Source organism: Coturnix japonica, chromosome 13 (genome assembly GCF_001577835.2).
Source record: "Coturnix japonica isolate 7356 chromosome 13, Coturnix japonica 2.1, whole genome shotgun sequence".
NCBI lineage: Eukaryota > Metazoa > Chordata > Aves > Galliformes > Phasianidae > Coturnix > Coturnix japonica.
The window spans coordinates 6,237,054-6,257,596 of NC_029528.1; the positions used below are offsets into that span (position 1 = coordinate 6,237,054).

General features: G+C 42.1%; 1 protein-coding gene across 5 annotated transcripts in view; it reads left to right on the forward strand.

The window, feature by feature from the left end:
- The window catches only part of SGCD (sarcoglycan delta), a 297,420-nt gene that overhangs the window by 35,929 nt on the left and 240,948 nt on the right, over window positions 1-20,543 (forward strand). The gene's annotated exons all lie outside the window — the stretch shown is intronic.

Consider the following 20,543-nt stretch of genomic DNA (forward strand, 5'->3'; position numbering starts at 1 on the left):
CAGGTGGATAGGGGCTAACTCAAGAACTCTAAGATTTGGCATAATGTAGAAGGTAGGTGTGCTCTAAACTGAGCTGGTGGCTTTGGTTTTTTAAACCTAAATTTGAGGAAGGAGAAAGAAGGGGGTAGTTTGAAGCAGTGATCTGATGCCTTTAAGGAGAGGGAGGGCAAAGAGTGGTTCACAAATTCTATTCATGACATTTTATTTCAAAATGTCAAATGCTGAAGCTCTGGAAATACAGCTTACCTGGTGGATGTGGTGCGTAATTGAAGCCACTGGAGAGTCAAGGAATTCTGTACTTCTTGGCCTTTATTTGAAAATAAAAACTTTGGTAACACTGTATCTATTGCTGGGTGCATACCCTGCTAAATCTCAGTGCAAAGTGCTGAGACTCCAGGGTCTGAGCTGAGTACTTGCTCCCTATGGCACCATTCCTCCTGACCTTTGAGGTTAACCACTGATGGCCTTTGCTTTTCCTTCTCATCCATTCTGTCCTTTTCTGAATCCCTGGGGATAAGGACAATCAGCTGGTACAATTTTCTTGTGGAACCAGGGAATATAAATTGGTTAGTTGATGCCCTTAATGCAGATACTTGTCCTTATTTCTACCACTGAGAAAATGTGTATTGCTATAAATGTCTTAATATTCAAATGCAGAAGAGTTCTATCTCAGTAAGCATTTCAGCCTTGCGTTCATCCTTGGGTTGTTTTGAGTTAAGGCTGCATCTGTGCAAGGTTAGGGCAACTTGTCAGCCCTAGGCTGGCTTTCTTTTTGTAGATAGATGAAAAAGCCTCAAAAGCTCATCTGCTAAGGTTAACCTCAATTTTATGAGTGATACTGTTGTCCTTGGGATAAGGAAGGTCGGCCTGTAATTGTCTTTTAAACTGTGACCTGGATATGGGTGGGTCTTTTCTTTCTAAAACCCTTTGGGACCCCTTAGAAATGGACTTGTGTTTCTATAGGATCTGAGAGAAACCAGACTAGAAAATGGTATTAGCGGCTTCTCACCCACCTGTTTTCTCCCACAAGTCTTAACTGACCCCTGCAATGCAATTGGAGTCCCTCCAGGAGCATTGCTGGGTTGTCCTCAGTAATATTAGTCAAAACAAACATGTGGGACATGCTTTCCTGGTGCTGGAGGAAAGCCTATTTGTGTCTGCTATGTTAGGGAGATTGGTCAAGATCAGTTCATCCATGTGAAAAGTTGCCCCTGTGATTCTGCCAATGTTGAGGAATTGAGGGAGATCTGCTGGCAACAAAAAGTTTGATGCTGCATGACTTAAATGGGAATCGGAGCCTTTTCTGTCTGCAATTTGCATTATGTAGAAATCCAAGATGAAAAGAGGGAGCGCATGTTACAGGCACTCTCCATTGGAAGTTTGTCAGCATGAGAAATCACCCAGCATAGGCTACAGTTTACAATGAGCCTTCCTAGTTGTTTACCTTCATATAATTACACAGCATGGGCTCTTTTCTTTTTCTATTATGAGAGGTATCATGTGAGGCAGTTTTGTTTCTTTGAATTCCAAACTTCCCACCGGCTTTTCTAAGCGTATGCTGGAAGAAGGGAACTCCCATTTTCTGTTGGCAAGAGTAACGTTGGTGTGTTTGTTGTTTATAGTGACATAAAGGCTGTATGCTACTAAAATTGAATCATTTTGGTATTTTTTGGTCCAGTCCCAGAAAGATGAGCATCTTTACCTGTTCTTTCCCATAGAGTGTATACTTGAGCATACCTTGCACAGCTTGCCTTATGCTAACCTTGTCCTTTTCAGGCCAGCTATCTCCTTAGAGATTTCTCTCCCTGAAGTGTTAAGGGTTGTGTGCGTGTAATACATACAAACATAGAAATAAATCCTGGTTGATGAAAGATCTTTGTTTTCTTTCAGCTTCAGCAAACTGAATTGACTTGTAACTGTACCAAATGTACTTATGTAGCACCTTCCCTCAGGGTTCTGAAACAATTTTCTTACCTCTGCTAAATGCTGAGCCTTCTCTATGCATTTGTAAAGTAAAATGCAGCTATCTATGCTGCGGGGTGGAAAAGTTAACAAAGAAATGCTGAATGCAACATACAAGCTGTTTGTAAGAGAGAGAGGTCAGATTTTTAGCTGTTGTTTGTGACTGATGTGTGTTCTCAAAATAAACCTCTTCTTGGAGAGGAATCTTATTTAAATAGATCTATTATAATGTGCCAAAATGCAGTGTGATAGTTAATGTGGATTGCTGTGACTGAACGTTTGGTCAGTACTGAGTGTATTTGATAGTTCAGAAACAAATCAGTAAAATAAGGGAGAAGAGGTAATTGGTGTTTTGGGAACAAATTTGGAATGCGTTCCTTATCTGAGCAGAATCAATTCCAAGTTAACAAGTCACAATGTGAACTCTGGCTTCTGCGTCGAAACATGTAGAAAGGAAAAGGTTATGAATTAAGGAAGGGGGGGCAGAACATTGCTCTGATGCGCAGCTGCTGTGATGGTATGTGGCATGACCTCTGACTGAGGCAGTTGGAGGAGCTGATCCATTGTGTGTGCATACATAGCATGAAGGTTTGAGTAGTTGATGGTGAGGAGAAACCCATCCTAGCATTTGTTCTTGCGCAGTTTTTAGTACCAGCTTGCCGTGTTTTCTAAAACGAACAGTAAATGGGGGAGCATAGTGATATTAACTATCGTTTGGTGATTCCACAGTTGTTATGTTCCTAATAAACTATCAAAAGAAAGCTGACTACACCAGGGTTGTCATTTTAAAATAATCCAAGCAAAGAAAGTAGATAGTACATTTGCATTACTTATGCCCCTGGCATGCTATTATCTCATCCAGTAGAGGGAGAAAAAAACCACCAACCCAGCAATGTTATTTTGGTTTCGTTTTGTAACATCCAGACCATTTAGTATTGCTCCCCTTTGTTATTTATTTATTTTTTGGAAGATTGCTCCTTTTAATTGAGAGACACAATTGACTGAAAGAGCTTGAAGAACAAAGTAGAAATTCTGTGTTGTTTTTTTAAATTAAATCTTTGTAGTAATGTCCAGTTTTCACGCACTTAAGTGTTCAGTTCAAAGCTTAATTCTCAGGGCTGTGAGCACCTGTAGTTGTCTTCTTGTAACTGCAGATTGTTTACTTTCCTTAGCTGGAAACAGTGGCAGATATAACTGAGCTCTGGGGTAAGGCTAATTTCGGGGTCAGGAAGAGAATTCCTCTTGGAAACAGGGGATGCAGGCTTTGTGTGTAGTTCAGGCTTTTCTTTTTTTCTTCTTCATAAGATTCAGTGTCAGCCTTTACACACTGCAGGTTTGCCAGCACATTTCAGGCCTTTCTGTTATCCATAAAAGCTTAGCACCTGGTGAGTGCTTTAGTGGAGGTACTGCTGGGAAGGTTTGACTGCTCACTTTGGTACTGAAATAGAAGCAACTTTCTTCTAAAAATCTATCCCATATAGCCGAGCTGTGTTTTGTATTCCCATTACTTTGAATGGGAGTTTCTCCTTACTAAGGAATTTGGCTCTATCAGCGAGACAAATGCCAGGTACTTCTTCTGCTGGTCCATTAATTTCGATCCAGCTAAATGTGTATTCCTAATTGTTCTCAGTCGATGTATGTAAAGAGATCAGAGGAAGGAACTGGTCCAGAAGGGGGAATATTCAGTTCTGTGTGCTTTGAAGCTGTGGGATTGAATGACTGTATCATCTTGGCTGTGACCTTCAGATTGGAAAAGTGAATATATGGCTTTTAAGGGCTACGTGGTAAGATTAACGATTAATCAGGGTGCTTTGTTTTGCATATTTGTGAATTCCACAGTCAGGGCTTGTGTGTATAATGGATGTTTTTATTTTCTTTCTTCTTCAGTTCATCTTTGTTGACTGCACCCGTTGCTCCCTGATGTCGGTAGGCTCTAATAAATTGAGGAGTTTAGGCAGGCAGCTCCTTAGGCAAGAGCTCTCACTCAGCTGGTAACGTTGTTGAGATCTGCCTAGACTATAAAAGGCTCAGAAAAGGGGACAAGCTTTTGGCTGGGAGGCATAAGAGAATGTGACAGCTTTGATGTCTCCCCTCCTTCCTTTTTCCTGGATGCTTAATTGGCATTAGAAAGCAGAGTAAGTCATTAGATTTGTAAGGGGAAAAAAGGACTGTTTGGGACTCAGAGTCCAAGGAAGCCTGCTGTTAGTAGTGCTTGCACGGATGGTATGAATTCCATGATATTTAGCTCTTATCATAAATATCTTAGCTGTCATAGTGATATGATAAAGCCAGAATCTGAGTTCTCATCACAGGAAAGATGTTTGTCCACAAATTTAAGGAGAACAGCTTGAAGATGTGACAGTTATAGGTTTTGACGTGCAAAAAAGAGCACCCTCCCAAACCCGTGGATAAAGTGGCCATCACATCTTTGGTTCCCACAGTATTGCTGTAATTGTCTTGTATAAATACCCAGAGAACTTGTTTATAATTTCATGCTTATTAGGAGAATACGTTTCTTTCTTCAGTTCCTGGTGCTTTGCTGTCAAAAGCTGTTTTGACCCATTCTTAGCGCTGCTACGTTACGGGTCAAAGAAGAGATCCTGTGTAATACAATTGGTAATAATTTGGCTAGTCATATACATATCATGGTAACACTTTTTCATTGACCGCAGTACTTGGCTTTTATATCCTGTCACTACCCAGAGAGCTGCCACTTGAAATCCTGATGGGTGGCTGCTTTTCCTTCTGCCTTTCTACTTTTATTCCCCACTGTGTTTGCTGGGGAGTGTTCGGAGAATTGCTGTGTGGGGGGCTGTAACATCACAGAAATACAGACACTGGTGATGAGAGAGAGAGAAAGAGCCATTCTCACCTCATCCTTAGGGAGAACAGAGGATGGTCTTCCAGATTCTGACCATTTGTAGGCAGGGCAGGTAAGTGCAGTTTTGCTGTGTTACCATGGTTCTACCTTTGATGTCTGTTTTAAAAACTCAGTATTATAAAGTAAATGGAGAAAGCAGGAACAGCACTGACAAAAATTACAGCATTGCTGAAGCCAGGTTGGTGAGGACGTGGTTGTGTTTTTCTCCTGCTAATACGCTGCTGTGTGGGACATTCTCTTCCTGGCCCATGGGGGATGAAGCCAGAAATAACAAGTTTAAACTGCAGCAAGTGAGCTGTGCTTCAGTAATGAAAACTTTCTAAGCTGATATACTACATTAGATTTCTTGTGGGGGTTGCAGCATCTCCGTCGTTGTAGTTCTTAAAGAACAGGATAGAAAAACATCTGTCATGAGTGATATCTGCAGAGCAGCTCCTGCCTTGGGGCACAGAGATGGACGCGATGACCTCGTGAGGTCCATTCCAGCCCTGTTTTCTATGATCTCTAATACAGCACTTTTCATTACTTATCCCTCTGAGCCCCCAAAGTGACAGCACTATCACACTTCGTTTTTACCCTTACACTGTCTTTTTATTTTCGCTGGATGGGTTTTACTTATTCTGAGAGACCGGCTTCAATTACATCTTTCACATGCTTCTCCTTTCTCATAGCCTCAGTCTTTGCTTTTTATTTTTCCATCTGTCCCCTCTAGGCCTTTTCTCTCTGTTCTTTAAATGGGTCCTGCTCACCTCCAAACTTTCTCAGAGCAAAACTCACTCAAAACTCAGATCTGTTTTGTGGATTTGAAACTCCCAATTAAAGAAAATAAGTTGGAGGAGCTGCTAACTGCCAAAGTCATACCCAGTGCTGCAACACATACAGCATCGGGAGCGTTTTTTAACTCATCTAAGGAAGATAAATCAGGACAACAGCAGATGGTGAGATGGGGAGTTGTCTGGGATAAAGGCAGTTTTACTTGTTTGTGCAGGACGTGGTATGGTGTTGCCTTGAGCCTTGACTAATGACTGCTGTAATAGCCTTAATTATCATGGGAAGCACACGAGATACCAGATGTGTATATTTGCTTGCTTATTTAGGACCAACCTCTGCTGCTGTGAAATAAACCAAAGTCCTGTGAAGGAGACTTGTGAATGTAAGGCACGGTGGAACTTGAAAAAAATACAAATGCAGAAACACCCACATGCAAAAAAACCCTACTACCCAACAACAACAAAATCCACAACACGAGACCCCCAAGGAAAAACAGCCCCCAAAACAAAAGCCAGAAACCCAACAGAAATACTCCAGCTTCCCCTTAGCTCTCCAGAGCTGTCCTGAGGACGAAATGACTCTGGGAGGACATAAAGACCTTTCAAGCACCTGTGGGCAAATTTAACGCAGTGCTTAAGGAAGCTCTGAAATTTAAGATCTTGCACTTAGACACAATGAGCTCCATCAGATGGGGAGACTTGCACTATTACGAGTTGAGCATTTGCTCAGATGAGTTATAAAGGAGGATTTTGCATTTGAATAGGGATTGCTGATGAGTTTTGGTGCTTGGTGACAGCTGAAGTTAGGAGGTGATTGGGTGGGAGATGGTGGGTGTTCTTGTATTCATGCAAGTGATCAGCCTGCACGTAGCATTGCTGTAAGGTGCGAGAGAGCCACAGGTTGTTCTCTAAAAGGAGGAAATGTCATGACATAAAGGTGGTTAAGAAATGCAGCACGTGAAAGCCAAGAGAGGGTGATCCTGGAAGTTACAGGTTTTCATTCATCTGCTCAAGTATCCTACACCTTGGTACCATCCCTTATTCCTGACACAGCTGGGTGTTTCGCAGGCTGGCATGGAGCAGTGAGTTCCTGTTATATTTACACCTTTTCATCTCTTCCCAAAATTGATTAAATTTGTTCTGGTAGTGGTGTGTTGTGGTTTTTAAATGGCTTCCTTGTAAGTTAGCTTCAGGGCTTCCCCAGCTCTTAATTTGGGTGAGTAAAGTGGAAAATTGCCCAATAAAAGCAAAGCATCGGGCCAGGATGAACTAAACAAACATCCAACTTGATTGCACAGTGTTCTGGTTCAGCTCTGGGATGCCTTGCACTGTGCAATATCTGGGTTAATTCTCCACGTGTCTGAGTGTTGTGGCTGCAATCAGCTGTGGGGAGGAGGGTGTTGTGGTGACTGCAGTCTGTGCACACTGTTCTGGTAATCTCTGGGCTCTGTCTTCTATTCCCAGGGCTGGGTATGACAGCTTGTGTCATGACTTGTCTCCAGTTCAAGGGGAAATGTAATGCAGGATGTGTAAGTTTAACTTGGATGCTAATAGTTCAATCATTACCAAACCTTCCTCCTCTTGACTTCTTAATACGTTGACCGACCCCATTGTGTTATTTATCTGAGGTCTTGGCCTTTTTGTAACTAATTGCCCTATGTAAGCATCTATCTGTGCAAGGAGTGCTGCTTGCTGTGCGTCTGATTTTGATGTGCTGTACTGAATTACACACTTAACGAAAAAATAATTGGAAGAGGAAACTCATTTTGGTAGCTTCAGGCTGCAGGAGGAGCTGCCGTGTCTGCTTAAATCCATGTGTGTGCTGTAAGGGGTCTGGTTGCTGGCACCCACGGACCCCTTCAGCAAAGCTATTAAGGCAGAATTGGAAGAGCCTTTATGGAAACTTTGATTAATTTTTCAAGTGGTGACCGGAGCTGCTGTGTTACGGGGCTGTCAAATACCATATGTCCAGAAGCCTTGTCATCTGAATTTCAAAGTCAGAGCCACATTTTAAGAGACTTGCCCTTTTCATCCTATCTGGTCTGTGGGGGAGTGGTGCTGGGACTGAACCCTGCTTGGCCGCGTGAAAGGAGCATGCCAGGCTTCCTTTGCCAGGGACGTTCAATCTATTTCAGGCCCTTAAAAAGGTCAGTTGAGGCTGCCAGCCAGAACCTGTGTGTAATTCAGTGCTATTAAAATCGCAGAAAAATAAAATCCCCCATCTGGGGCTGGAGGGCAGGGAGTGAAGGAGGTATTGGGCACGTTATAAAGTGTGGAGTGTGAGCTCAGTGCAAGCGGTCTGTGCAGCCAGCATCCAGCAGAGCTGTCCCTGTGAGCTGGAAACAGCACTTTGGCTCTGCTGTGTTCTTTGGGCTGTTCGGTGTAAGATCCTTTGGAGATCAGCACTGTTTGCTTTTGAGGCCTCCCGTGGCTGTGCTCTGCATCAAGGCAGAGGGGAGGCAGAAGTTGGGATTTTCGGGGTGTATGGCTATAGTTGCTGGCAGAGGGAGAAGCTGAACTTGGTGCCTCAGTGGTCCCTTTCCATCCTGTGTTGATGATCCTGAAGAAAGGTGTCCAACCTGTTTTAGTTCGTATCTTCTGAGGTACTTGATTAACCCGTGACAGCACTAGTTTGGAGTCTGACTAGAGCAATAGGAGCTTTGTTTTCCTCCTTTGTTGTACTTTTACTTCACTGCAATCCTTCAACTTGTGCTTTTGTTGGTAACCTAATGAGAGTTCTTTCAGAATTGGAAGGGACTGACATCAGCGGGTTGGAGAGCCAACGGAAAGATTTCTTATAACCGTAATCAACCTGGCTAATTTCCCAGAAGCATCCAGCTCTGCCGAGATGTAGAAGCATACAGCACGCAGCCTCTTGCTCCACAGTTGGGTCTAATTTAATAGTACTTTGTTCATTTGCGGTGTAAGTTTTATTCTGGGTTTTGACTGGTATATTGGAATGCAGCGTCTGTAATCTGGGAGGTGTCGTATTTGTCTCATGGAGTATCAGAAGAGATGTCATTTTATTGACATCTTTACAGAATAATCTGATGAATGTGAAAAGCAAACTTAATGTAATTTCTCATTGATTATTTCTACATTAAAACCCCATGATCTGAAATTAATAAGTTTGTATTCACTTGCCATCCTATAAATGGGGCTTAGTTTTAATCTTGCAGATTTTATTTTAAAGTTTAATCGTCAAAAATTGCAGGAATCATGTTCATACTCACTTGCTATCTTAGTAATGAATTTCAGCTTTAATCTTTCTGATTCCTCCAGATTGATTCAGCAAAAATTACATAACTAGGATTTAATTAAAACATGCTGTTTTCCCTTAATTCTTTCTTAACGTGTTAAATTCTGATGTGCCAACGTGAAAGATTTTAGAAATATTAGCCTCCGAGTCAAATAGGCCCTTATTTCCCGAAGTAGTTAGAAGCTTGATGCCAAGCTTATAATTGTTATTTAAATGTTGACTGTCGTTGAAATGTGCTTGTCAGTTTTGTAGCTAACTGCAGTATGAATCCGGAAGCTATAAATAAAATTGGGATGCAAATTTGGTATCTCGGTCTCAGCAGCAAAAAATAACTCTTGCAGTCAGGACGGTGTCCGCCAGCACGCCTGCCTCCTCTTAGCTAATCGCTTCTTTTATTCATCTCCAGCATTTTGGCTGGCTCCAATCCAGCCTGCTATGGTAATGGCTGGAAACAAATGGGGTCTGAACGCTGGTGGATGTGAGCTGTGTGCCGGTGGACAGCAACTTGTGCAGCAGCAGTCAGTGCCGCGCAGGGCTGTCCTCACATCGCGAGGTGGGAACGTGATGGATGTGTGGCGGTGTGATGGATGTGTGGTGGTGTGACGGATGCTGCACCCTTGCTGTGTGCCTGTTGTAAATCAGTGGGTAAGGAGACCAGAGTCAAGCGGTGAGCATGCAGTGCTGGTGTTGGCTCCGGCGCTTCTCCCAGCCTCGCGCAGATGGGAGTGGAGCATTGGTGCCTTTCCATCATCTGCACTCCCTCCTTTTCCCCAGTACTAAATACCTTCTGGAAATAGGTTGTGCAGTGTGGCTGGCATGCAGGATTTGTCTTCTCAGTTCTTTTGTGTTTTTTTTTTTTTTTTTTTTTTCCTTCCTTCCTAGAACAGATTTTATTTATTTTATACCTGCTGCTCTATGTGTTTGCAACTGAGGGCAAGGCCAAAGGCACACGGGACAGGCACTGAAGCATTTACCACAGCTCACGTGAGCCCAGCTCAGCAGTGGTACCAAATGAGTCTTTTTACACTTTTACCAGCCCAGCCAGGACTTGGTTCATCACTAGCTGTGCTCTTTTTGCATAGGGGTGAGGGTTGTTTTTACCTTCTCTGTGCCTTTAGCTTTGAAGCTTGGACATGTGTTGATGATGATGATGAATGTTTTTTTGGTCTTATTTCTGGTTTTTGCCCTAAACCAGAGACAGATGAGTAAGCAATCCTTTATGGAAAGTAGATAGGACTATTAATTTCTCTCTTTTCTTTGTTAATCTCTTGAATAATGCAGGGAGCATGAATAAGTAAAAGTGACCTGGTAACTGTAGGATGCAGTGGTTTTTTGATATCTTCATGTGTTGTGAAATTTAAAGCATGGCCTTAGATGAGATAGTGTATCATATGATAGCAGCATCTGTCTGATATCTTTGAGCACCAGGGAAAAGCATAACTATTTCTCAGACCAGAGTGACTGACCATGCTAGTGTGTTCCCATGAGCCCTCTACTGCTGTGTATGGGGGGAGCAGAACTGTCCCTAAGGTAAAGCTTTGAAGTCTGGTGTTTGCAACTGACCAGATGTGCCTTCAGTTTGCTTTACTGTTATCAAAATAGAGACTCCTAAACCCATGCCAAATTCCAGCAGACCCTTGAGGAGGTTTCTAGGAGTGCTTGCAACTGTCACATCTGCCCAGCAGCTGTGGCTGAGCAGCACACACTGGTGGTGTGAGCACTGCTGCTTTGATGCATGGCTACATGCTGTGTTTCTTACATTTGCCTCCTGGCAGCAATCACCTTCCTTGCGCTGAGCAATCATGAAACCCCACACCTGGGTCTGGGGCTTTTCTGAGTTTCGTGCTTGGCATTTTTGCTATGTTTAGAAGTGCTTTTCTTTGTTAAGTGGAGGGAGGTTGGGAAGGCATGCTGGTGTAATGCGTGATTGGTTCCTGCTGCCTTTGGGAGCCCAATGAGAGCAACCATTTTCATGTAGAGCATGTGGTAGGGACGGTGCTGGAGAGGAATCTTTTGGAATAGGTTGTTTGGGAGTTAGCTGTTGGTGTTATAGAACCTTTATGAAACTATTAGAGAAATGATGTGAGAGAGAGGAATGTGATCGCTTTGAGCCCCAGAAAAATGTTGATTATGAACTCAACAGTAGCATAAACAAGAGAGCGAGGCTGTGAGAGTAATCAGTTTTGTGAAGGTTTTTTAAAATGATACACCTACAAACTTAATTTAGTAATAGATCTTTTAGGCAGCAGAACTATTTATGTGCAGCATTCATTATATCATGATAACAGAGACCTTCCAAACGCTAAATAATTGAAGACACACAGTGGCAAAGCAGTGAATAGATACAACAGTGTCAATGACTGCATTTGCTGAAAGCCTTCTAATTGTATTCTGCTGCAATTAATAATCATCTTAATGGCTTTGCATATTTATGAATATATAAAAATAAGACAATGCAGGGGCTAGAATAAAATGTTGGTTCATAAACTTTTATTGCTGAACGGTAATTAAGCATGTCTCTAATCACAGCATTGTATTTCATTTTGGATAATATTGAATGCAATGGGATGAGAAATTTTGGGGAAGAAAATGCGACTCTTGAGAATTACCTTGTGTGAAAGATTTTTAAGTCGTAACATTTAAAGTGAAAGATATGTTTGTTTTTAGCTGTTGTGTGACTTTTTGACTTGGCGTGCTCAAGTGTGTGAAAAGTCTTGGTTCTCATTCCTCCCCTACACTGTGAGGTGGTTCTTTCATGCTTCCTTTTAGTCTCTATGGAATGGGAGATCATACTAAAATATCAGAAAAGCTTCTTCTGGCCTTTAAGTAAACTCTAATTTCTGAAGTTTTGAAATTATACTTGCATACCCATGAGAAAATTTTGAAGTCAGGATAAGGCCGCAGGCAGTCAAAGTTTGAAGTACTGTGGGCCCAATGGAGTTGTTCACTGCTTATATCCATCCAACCGAGATGGGCAGCGCTCTCTCCTCAACCTGCACGTGAAGTTCTTACTCTCATTAAGACTTGTTCACCTTTATAACCCTCTTCATTACAAAATGTTCTTGCTTTGTTTTGACTTGACCTTTCATAGTCACTAAAAATCAATAGACTTTAATGGATTTATTGCTTAACGAGGATTCTACGGATTTATGTGGAAGAGCAGTGGTACTGCCTGCTTATCAGGAAGCTTAAGGCACCTTTGTTGTTTCTTCCTTTGTTGTTAAACTTTCTTCAATGGAGGAAATTTGCACCTTTTTTTTTTTTTTTCTTTTTCCTGTGCAGGACTTTACAGCCTTCAAGTTCTTGACAGTTGTGGAGAACAAGATTCAGGGGATAACAGGATATCAGGGTGCCTGATGTTTGTAGAGAACGAGAGGTCCCTTAAAAGTATTGCTTGAATAAATGACAGTATAATTTTAATAGGACACTATTGTCCTGTTTTTAAAAGTGATCCTTTGAGGTACTGACTCATATTGAGGCTTATGACCCGTAGTGCTCTGAAAGGAGTGCCTTGCCTCCTAGAAGATCTAAATAGGTGAAACAAATTTGGAAGCTCTTGGTTGCGGGTACTAAATCTACTCAGCATTCATACCAGCAATTTCTGCATGCAGCTTTTCTTCAACCATAATGTCTCATGCTCTCTGTAATTGCATATGTGACCTGCAGATCCTTCTTCAGATTGATGGTGTTGGTTTCTTCCTGTTGTGTTGCATTGACTGACCTGGTGCAAGAACTGGTTTTACTTGTGAGGACCAGCAGCTTGGAAGTAGTACAGAACTTTCCTGGTAACTTTACAGCTTTAGTTCTGACCTGCATTTCATAAAAGTCTTTCTTTGAGAGGAGCAGAGAAATGAGTTTAATAAAACCTTGAGGTGCCGTACTGAATTACTTCAGCAGAAGAAGTGAAATGATTTTTGCCTGCATTTGGCAATGTGCAGTCAGAACTTCCTAAGTTTCTAAGCTGTTTAGCCAAGCGCTCAGAGTTGGGGATATCAGTCTCTGTAATTAACTTCAGGTATAGCTTCATTCCTCCAGTTTTCCTTTTGGTTTGTTGCCATTCCCTTCTGTCACTCAGGTTTATAGAGCTCCCATCCCCTGTTGTGCTGCAGATTTGGGGTTTATCTGTTCTTCTTCCTGGAGTTCGTAAGCTGTGTTCAGCTGTGCTTGGCACATAGTGGAGGAGAAGAGCATGTTGATGTGTGGGAATAGGAGGTGCTGAGAGGATGCCGGGTAAGTAAGAAACTGGCCACTCTCTGTGGAAGCATTTGTTAAGAAGAGCTCAATATTTACAGCTTCAGTTGTGAAGGTGGGAAGTGACCTGGATGAAGAAATGTGGACTGTTTCTTTACTTGCATGTAAAGAAAAGAATAGTACTCTTAGCATCCATCAGAGACATGCGTGAATACGGTTAAGGAAGTTACCCCACTAAGTTGTCTTTTGAAGAGCACTTGAGCTTATTGTTTCTATATTCTTGTCTCTAACCCCAAATGTACACACATTAGCTACTGTCATTTCTGAGCAGCAAATGTAAATGCTGTTGACTTCAGCAGGATGTTGGTTGAGCTCTGTGTGCCTGATACATCAACTTACCTACCTGCCTGCCTAGATACTCTTATTAATGCTTTCTAGCACAAGTTCATTGCTTTTCTTTAACATCTTATTCTTTAAGTACTAATAGTGGAGAATAGGGGAGGTATCCTGGCACATCTCTTCTCTGAAAGATGTTATTTGTCCAAGGACTTAATAATGCCTCTAATTTGCATGTGTTAATAGGGGAAACGTGTCCTTGTCTATTTGAAGCCAGTAGTTTTATTTAACTAACAGTTGGCGATGTCTTTGAGAAGGTTAGAAGTTGACCCCTGCTCCTGACCAAACAAAAAGAAACACCCAAACTCAAAGTCTGGGAATGAGGATCTGTTTGTGGCATGATCTGCTTGGACACATTAAAGAAATGCATATGTAAGTGTACATAAACAAGCAGTTTTCTTCTGTATGTGACAACTCTCACGCAACTGTATCTCGAAGCGTCAACATGTATTTAGATCTCGGTGTATTAGGAATGATTTAGGAGGAAGCACTGTCAAACCATGTTGATCAAATTTAGCTGTTTCATGTTTTACTCTTTTCCTTGGCTGCTTTATAAGGAACGGTGTTTCAAGAAGTTTGTTTATTTTAAAAATAAAGTAGTCTTTAGTAAGTACCTAAATAGATTCTCCCACTAAACATATTGGAGGAGGAATTAAGTAGCATTTCTGCTTTTTTAGGATAATCATTCCTGTGATAGGTAGCTGTGCACATAGAGGTAGTTAGATGATCACTAATTGTTCTTAAAGAGAAAATTTCCTGTGTTATAAATGATGACGATGCTTTCCTGTTATGAGGTCAGCGTTGATTGTACATAACATAAGTGATAGAGAGTGCATGGAAATGGTAAGTAAAAAGGTAGAGTTTCAGAAGTGAGCATTGATGGTCTTTTTGAGCTGTATCTGTCAGTTAGAGAATAAACATTGAGCTAGAATATTTGGAGGCATTCTCCACCAAGGCCAAGAAGGGACCCTGAAATGACATTTTGTGTCTTACTTTTGGAATTATTATTTCACCATTATAACAAATGCATGAGATCCTGCTTGCAGTGCAGCTTTGCAGCCTCCACTGCATGGTGTTGGTATCCCATAATTCAGTCCAGATGAAGATGTCTCCCTGACACAGGCAATGTGAGATCAATGTAGCTACACAGCAGCCATGTCAGCTTGAAAGCACGCGCAATTGCTTGGTGAACATTGAAAGAGACGCATCTAGGCTGTACCTTTGGCTCGTCTCAGCATGCCTTAATTTTGGCAGTTTGTGGTGTTAATGCTAGTTAGTGTAACGAGGTAATTCAAAAGAGTTTGAAAGCTGCTGTACCCAAGGCAGCCCAGTCGTGTTGGAAATAGTTCTCAATGACAGTGATTTCCTTGTTTTTTAAAGGCAAAGGAGCAGTTCCTAGGAATTTGGTGTTGTGCTTATTTCTGTGTGCAGAAGTCATTCCTGAAGCATTTTTCTGTTACATGCCATATGTACAAATGTGTCAAAATAACTTTCCCTGGAGCTGCTAATATGCTGCTAGAAGTTTCCGCAACAGTTGGCATAAAACTAAATGAATCCAAAGCCCTTCCAGCCTTCTGTGCAGTGTGAGTAGAAGCAGGTTTCTTCTATAAGCCTTCAGCATTCAAAACATGAACCAGAGTGTTCCTAATAGAACTTTTTCCATAGAGTAGTTTCACTGTTTGTCAGTGTTGATTATTTCTAATTATTTTAATGCTTCTTTAAGAATCATAGCATCATCAAGATGGGAAAGACCATGAAGATCCCAATGTGCAACCCTAACCCACCCCCACTGTACCTACTGCCCACGTCCCTCAGTGCCACAGCTCCATGGTTCTAGAACAGCTCCAGGGATGGTGACTCCGTTACCTCCATGGGCAATCTGTGCCAATGCATTATTGCTCTTTTTCAGAACAGATTTTTCTTAGTATCAAACCTGTACCTCTTCTGGTGCAACTGAAAGCCATCACCTTTAGCAGGGAGACTTAATGTCCATTTGTACATAACTACAGCCGGTGATTGAATCATCCTGTAGCCTTCAAATTGTTAATCCGAGCAGCTGTGGGAGTATAAAATGTCTTTTAGTCTTTGTCTGAAGTTTGACATCCTACTTGAAATGTAGATGAGAAATTGGAGTACAGTATTACAGAAAATGTGGTATCAGCACAGAATACAAAGCTCAAATTGTGTTCTGTTTTCATGAAACATTCCCCTTTTTGTATGGTCAGGGTTGCAGTATTTTTTTACCTTCTAATTGCATAAAGAATTGATGTTGAGAATGTTAGCTGCAGGAAAGAAGGAACTTTTTACGTGCGTATGCGCTGTTCAGTGCAGGCAAAGCGTGTATTCATGTCTCATTTTGAGAGCTTGAAAGTAAAGGACTAGATCACCAAGCCACAAAATCTGCTGCTGTAAATCAAGAGGATTTCCGCAGAATTAGGCTGATTTACATTGTGTCAGAAAGAAGCATGGGGTGATGTGGGGCATCCTTAGAACTGCGCGCTATTAGAAGCAACACAGATTTAGTGCGGTCTTATGCTTTGTTACTAGTAGATTATCTTTATTATCTTTAACTAAAATACAGTGCTTGTTATATTTGCTTCACTATGCACTTGTATAGAGGGTTAACTAACTGAATTGTCCTTATGAGATGAACCAGTATCTCCATTGTGAGACTTAGTGACAAGTGGGTGAAAACTGAGAGTTGATACGTTTTCTAGGAAAATGCGCACTTGTGTGATTTATGGGGAACAGCCATTTTTCCTGTCTAAATACTGCATGCTGCCAAGAAGTCCCTATTTTGGGGGTCTTGGTAGCACGTAGGCAGAAATTATTTCGACTTATTCGCCATGAGTCGCTGGATGTTTGCTGTGCGAAAGTTGCAGCAGTGACTTACAGGCTCAGCTGGGGATAGATCTAATTCTTAGCCCATTACAGATGGCCTGATTCTATTTTCATAGGAACATATATGCTGAAACTAAATTTTCATGGCAAATGGTAAGACTAACTGCAATTGGAAATAAGTGTTAATGGTCCTTGTAGTTATCTATCAGCTGCTGGTAGGTGCTGCCATAGATAGCAGCAGTGGGACTATCTTACATCTATAATAAATGATCTGATTCCTGTGAGAGTAATAAGCTCTATAGGGCTCATCTCCCCTCCATACAGTTCTGCTTGTCCAACAGTGGCGCTCACATAATTTGGATGACTTTGACTGTGTGATATTTTTCAAGTGCTGAGAGTTTTCTGCAGAAAACCTAAATAAGGCCAATTGATATTACTATAGCAACTTGGGTGAGCTTGGTCCTGGAGGTGTTTGACCTGATTGCTAACCAGCTGTCTGGTTTTCATTGCTTGGTAAGAAGACAGGGTCAGCCCTGGAAAGGGAATTGGATGCCTTTAATGAAGTTATACCTCTTCCTGTAACAGCAGCTGTGCAAGGAAAAAGTTCTTTGTCACCTCCACTTTTGTATGAAGAGGGCAAAGCCGTGTTCTGTGTGAGTCTGGCTGTGAGCGGGGTTCTCAAAACCTGTCCTACTGCAGTCAGGTTTTTATTTATTACTTCAGGAACTCTGACGTCTCGAACGCTACTGCTGTGTTTCATTATTAACCAGCAGAGTTTTCCATTTGGGTTTTAAACTTGCTGTTTTTAAGACTGCAGCATCTCATGTGGAGGGGAGAGAAGAGCTTCCTGCTTTCTGAATTAGTATGTAATGTGTGGGAAGCGTGTATCCCAGTTGAATCTGGTCTTCAGAAGCTTCTAATTAGGACAGAGTGATTTGATTTTTCAGGAGGTACCTTTGGGGTTCCTGAAATAACAAGACAACCATGAGGTTGATGCAGAGCAGGTTACTGTCATCTCTGCAGCTGTCAGAAATGTTTGGGTGGTAGGCAAACCCATGCATTTGAATAAATAAATCTTTTTTACTTAATTTATGGTTTTCGTGCAGGAAAATCTGTCAAGTTTGAGGTGTAATGACCAACTATTTTTTGTTGTTTTAGTGGCATGAAATTTTTCCGGAGAAACCCTGAGTGATGTTTTAAGCAACTTCACAGCAGGATATGCAGCCACTTATGTATTATTTTTCATATAACTTCATACAACAAAGCAGGATCAGGGAGGCAAGAGAGCAAAGTGTAAAGTGGCCTCTCAGGGGGTAATGATATGGTATGCATTGCAGAGAAAAGCTGGAAAGGTAAAGTGGTTGAAATCACGGTAGTCAAACTGGGATGTGTGAATGAAGACAAGAATTACCCTCTGTCTGCTTTCTTGCCACAGATGAAAGGCTATTTATGTTGGTTCATAGATACCACTTTATTTGGTGACTAAAGCTTTTGTGATCCTGGATAAAGCAGCAGGACCTCCCAAATCGATGGCTCAGTTTCGGAGCGGTGCTGAGTAGAAGGGTGGTCTAAGAGCTTTAAAGGTTGGTGCCTGGTTCTGTGAGGCATGAGCATGGCAGGAACTTCTGGACACACTGACGTAGGCAGTGCTTTTGTCCAGTCTTATAGTCTTCTTTCCGCTGAGAAAAAACGGAACGTTGCGGGTTGCCCAAGGAAGCTGTGGATGCCCCATCCATGGAGGGTGGGGTCCTGTGTGTGGCATTAGACTCTGCTCTCCTTTGAAGTTAATGCCTGTGAGGAAGAACAAATGATAGCTGTGGGCCTTTGCTCTTGTGAATTCATTGTTGTTCTCTGTCACTGGGCTTCTCAGCATCAGAAGAGGGGGATTGTTAGTGCAAGATGCGGTAGGTAGAAACACAAGAGTTTTTGCTTCTGTCTGAAGTCACCTCATTGAGCTCTCAGGCTGGTGTGCTGGCAGCTCAGCAAAAGGCTGTTTATTCTAGAACAGTTCCAAATAGCATCCAAATACAAATCAGTGGCTTGTTCCCCCAAAAGCTAGTCAGAAACTTTTATTGCATCTGTCAGTCATTGCTCTTGTTTCTGCAGGCCAGCTTTGAAGAAGCAGTGCAATTAGAGCATCAGGTGAAATCTCCAGGCAAGCTTTTGGCTCTGCCAGTGGAATGTAGATTTTGCTCATAAAGCTTTAAGTTATTATTTGTAGAGTTGTCGGGGCCTTGTTTAGGAAAGCTGCACTCCTGGTCTCAAAACGAGTAGAGCAGAATCCTCCTCCCTTCCTTTTCTTACTAGAAAACAGCAAGAAGCCTCATTTCTTCCCCATTTTCTTTACAAAGCCGTTTCATGCAGTTTGTCTGCTGATCCTTGCAGGATGAAACATGTGTGATATCTTCTGTCTCTCCTCCCCTGGAACCCCCATTGTGTGCTGACTTTGTGCACAGTGTATCTGCAGCAGCAGGGACCTCCCTGTCGGCATTGGCTCTCAGCAGTGGGAGCTGTAAGATGATGAGAGTAGGGCAATGGTGAGGGATAAATGATTGGGTGCTTGTTGTAAGTGTTGGGTGTGTGGTGGAAATGTGTTCTGGAAGAGGTAATATGTTTCTGCTGTTGCAATGGAGCTGCAGAGGCTGGTACAGAAAAGACAGAACTGCTGCTTGGTGCCTCCTCACTCACTGAGATCTGTGTTCTTAGTCTCCAGCTGCTGTTGCCCTGAAAGAACTATTCCCCAGCTTTGGCAGGACGTGGGGGCTGTCTGTGATGGTGAGGCAGAAGTGCCTCACTTCTGGCACTTACCCAGAACTTCGTCTCTTGGGCTTTTAAGTCCTGTGTTTATAAAAATGGTTTATATTTGAAGCTTCCTTTCTTCCCCAAAAGATAGAACTGCAGATTAAGTAGTGTCACCTGTGAGAAAACTCTGGATGGGTATCAGCTTCCTTTTGAAATCCTGAGGCTGTAACAGTGGCCAATAGCAATGTGGGGATAAATGCATTTTCAGTAGCATCTATTCAGCCCCTCTTTGATTTGAAAGATCTTTTTCTTGCGCTTCTCACTCTTGGTCCTTATGAGAAATGGTAGAGCCTTTACAGTTCAATAGGGACCACGAACAAATGGGTGGAGGTAGGGAGCAGCAAAATGTTAAGATCTCTCATTGCTGCAGCTCTCCCCTTTGCATGCAGCCTTCTCAGCAGCTCTCTGACACAGGTCCAAGTCTATTTCCTGCCAGTGGTGGCTTTCATCTGGGAGCAAAAGCAACATGCAGGCTTCATATGTGGAGCTTCAAGTCAGGATGCTAACTTCAAATTTGAAATCGCTTTAGTGTTTAATTTGTGAACATCTTTGTTAGCTCAGTGAATGGAAACTGCAAGAGCAAAGCAGGCTGCTGCTGTGCTACCACCAAAGAGCTTTATTTTCTAATAGTTTGGTTTAAAGGGGGTTTATGTGGTCGTGACATGTAAGAAATCACCACTTACACTGATTGCGAACATGCTTGTATGAGCTTCTGGTCTTCCTTTGGAAATTTTTGTGTTAATGTGGATTTGAAGAAGAGAGAAAATAATGGCTTAACCTAAAGAAAAATGCATTTGCCCTGGATGAAGAGTGGATGAATGCTATCAGCGTATTCCGCTTGCAGTCTCTCCAAATGTTTGTGGGAATGTAAGTGGATTTTAGTATCCTTATAAAGCGCGTGGCTGATGAAATCAGCTGGTGCCCCTGCAGGCATGCATCTTTCTATAGAACTTGATTAAAACGTATCTTTCTCACCTCCTGCATTTGCCCTCATTAAAACTTCTGAAATAGTTGGGAAGTGGCAAGCTTTGTTTGACCCTTTTATTTGACCCCTATTCCTCCACTGCTTCACCTGAACAGTTTTACACTTACACTGCGCAGTTGAAATGTATCGTACGGACTGGTTAATAAGGATTCTGAACATGAGAAGCAAATGTGAATTAAATCTTTTTTTTTTTTCTCCTTGAATTTTATAGTTTCTTATCTGATGATGTGGGCTCAGTCGCAGAGGCTCCTGTGTAGTAAATTACTACCTAAATGTTAGGTGGTAGCGGTGGTGATTTCAAAGATAGGGTGGTCTAGAAGAGGCAGCCTGCAGCAGTCAGTCATATTAACGCAATTGGCAATAAATGCCACAAAACCCATCATTTGGTACTTCTTTCGGTCGTGCTGTTGAGCTAGATGAACTACGTCCTTGCTTGTGTTTCAGAGAAGAAATCTG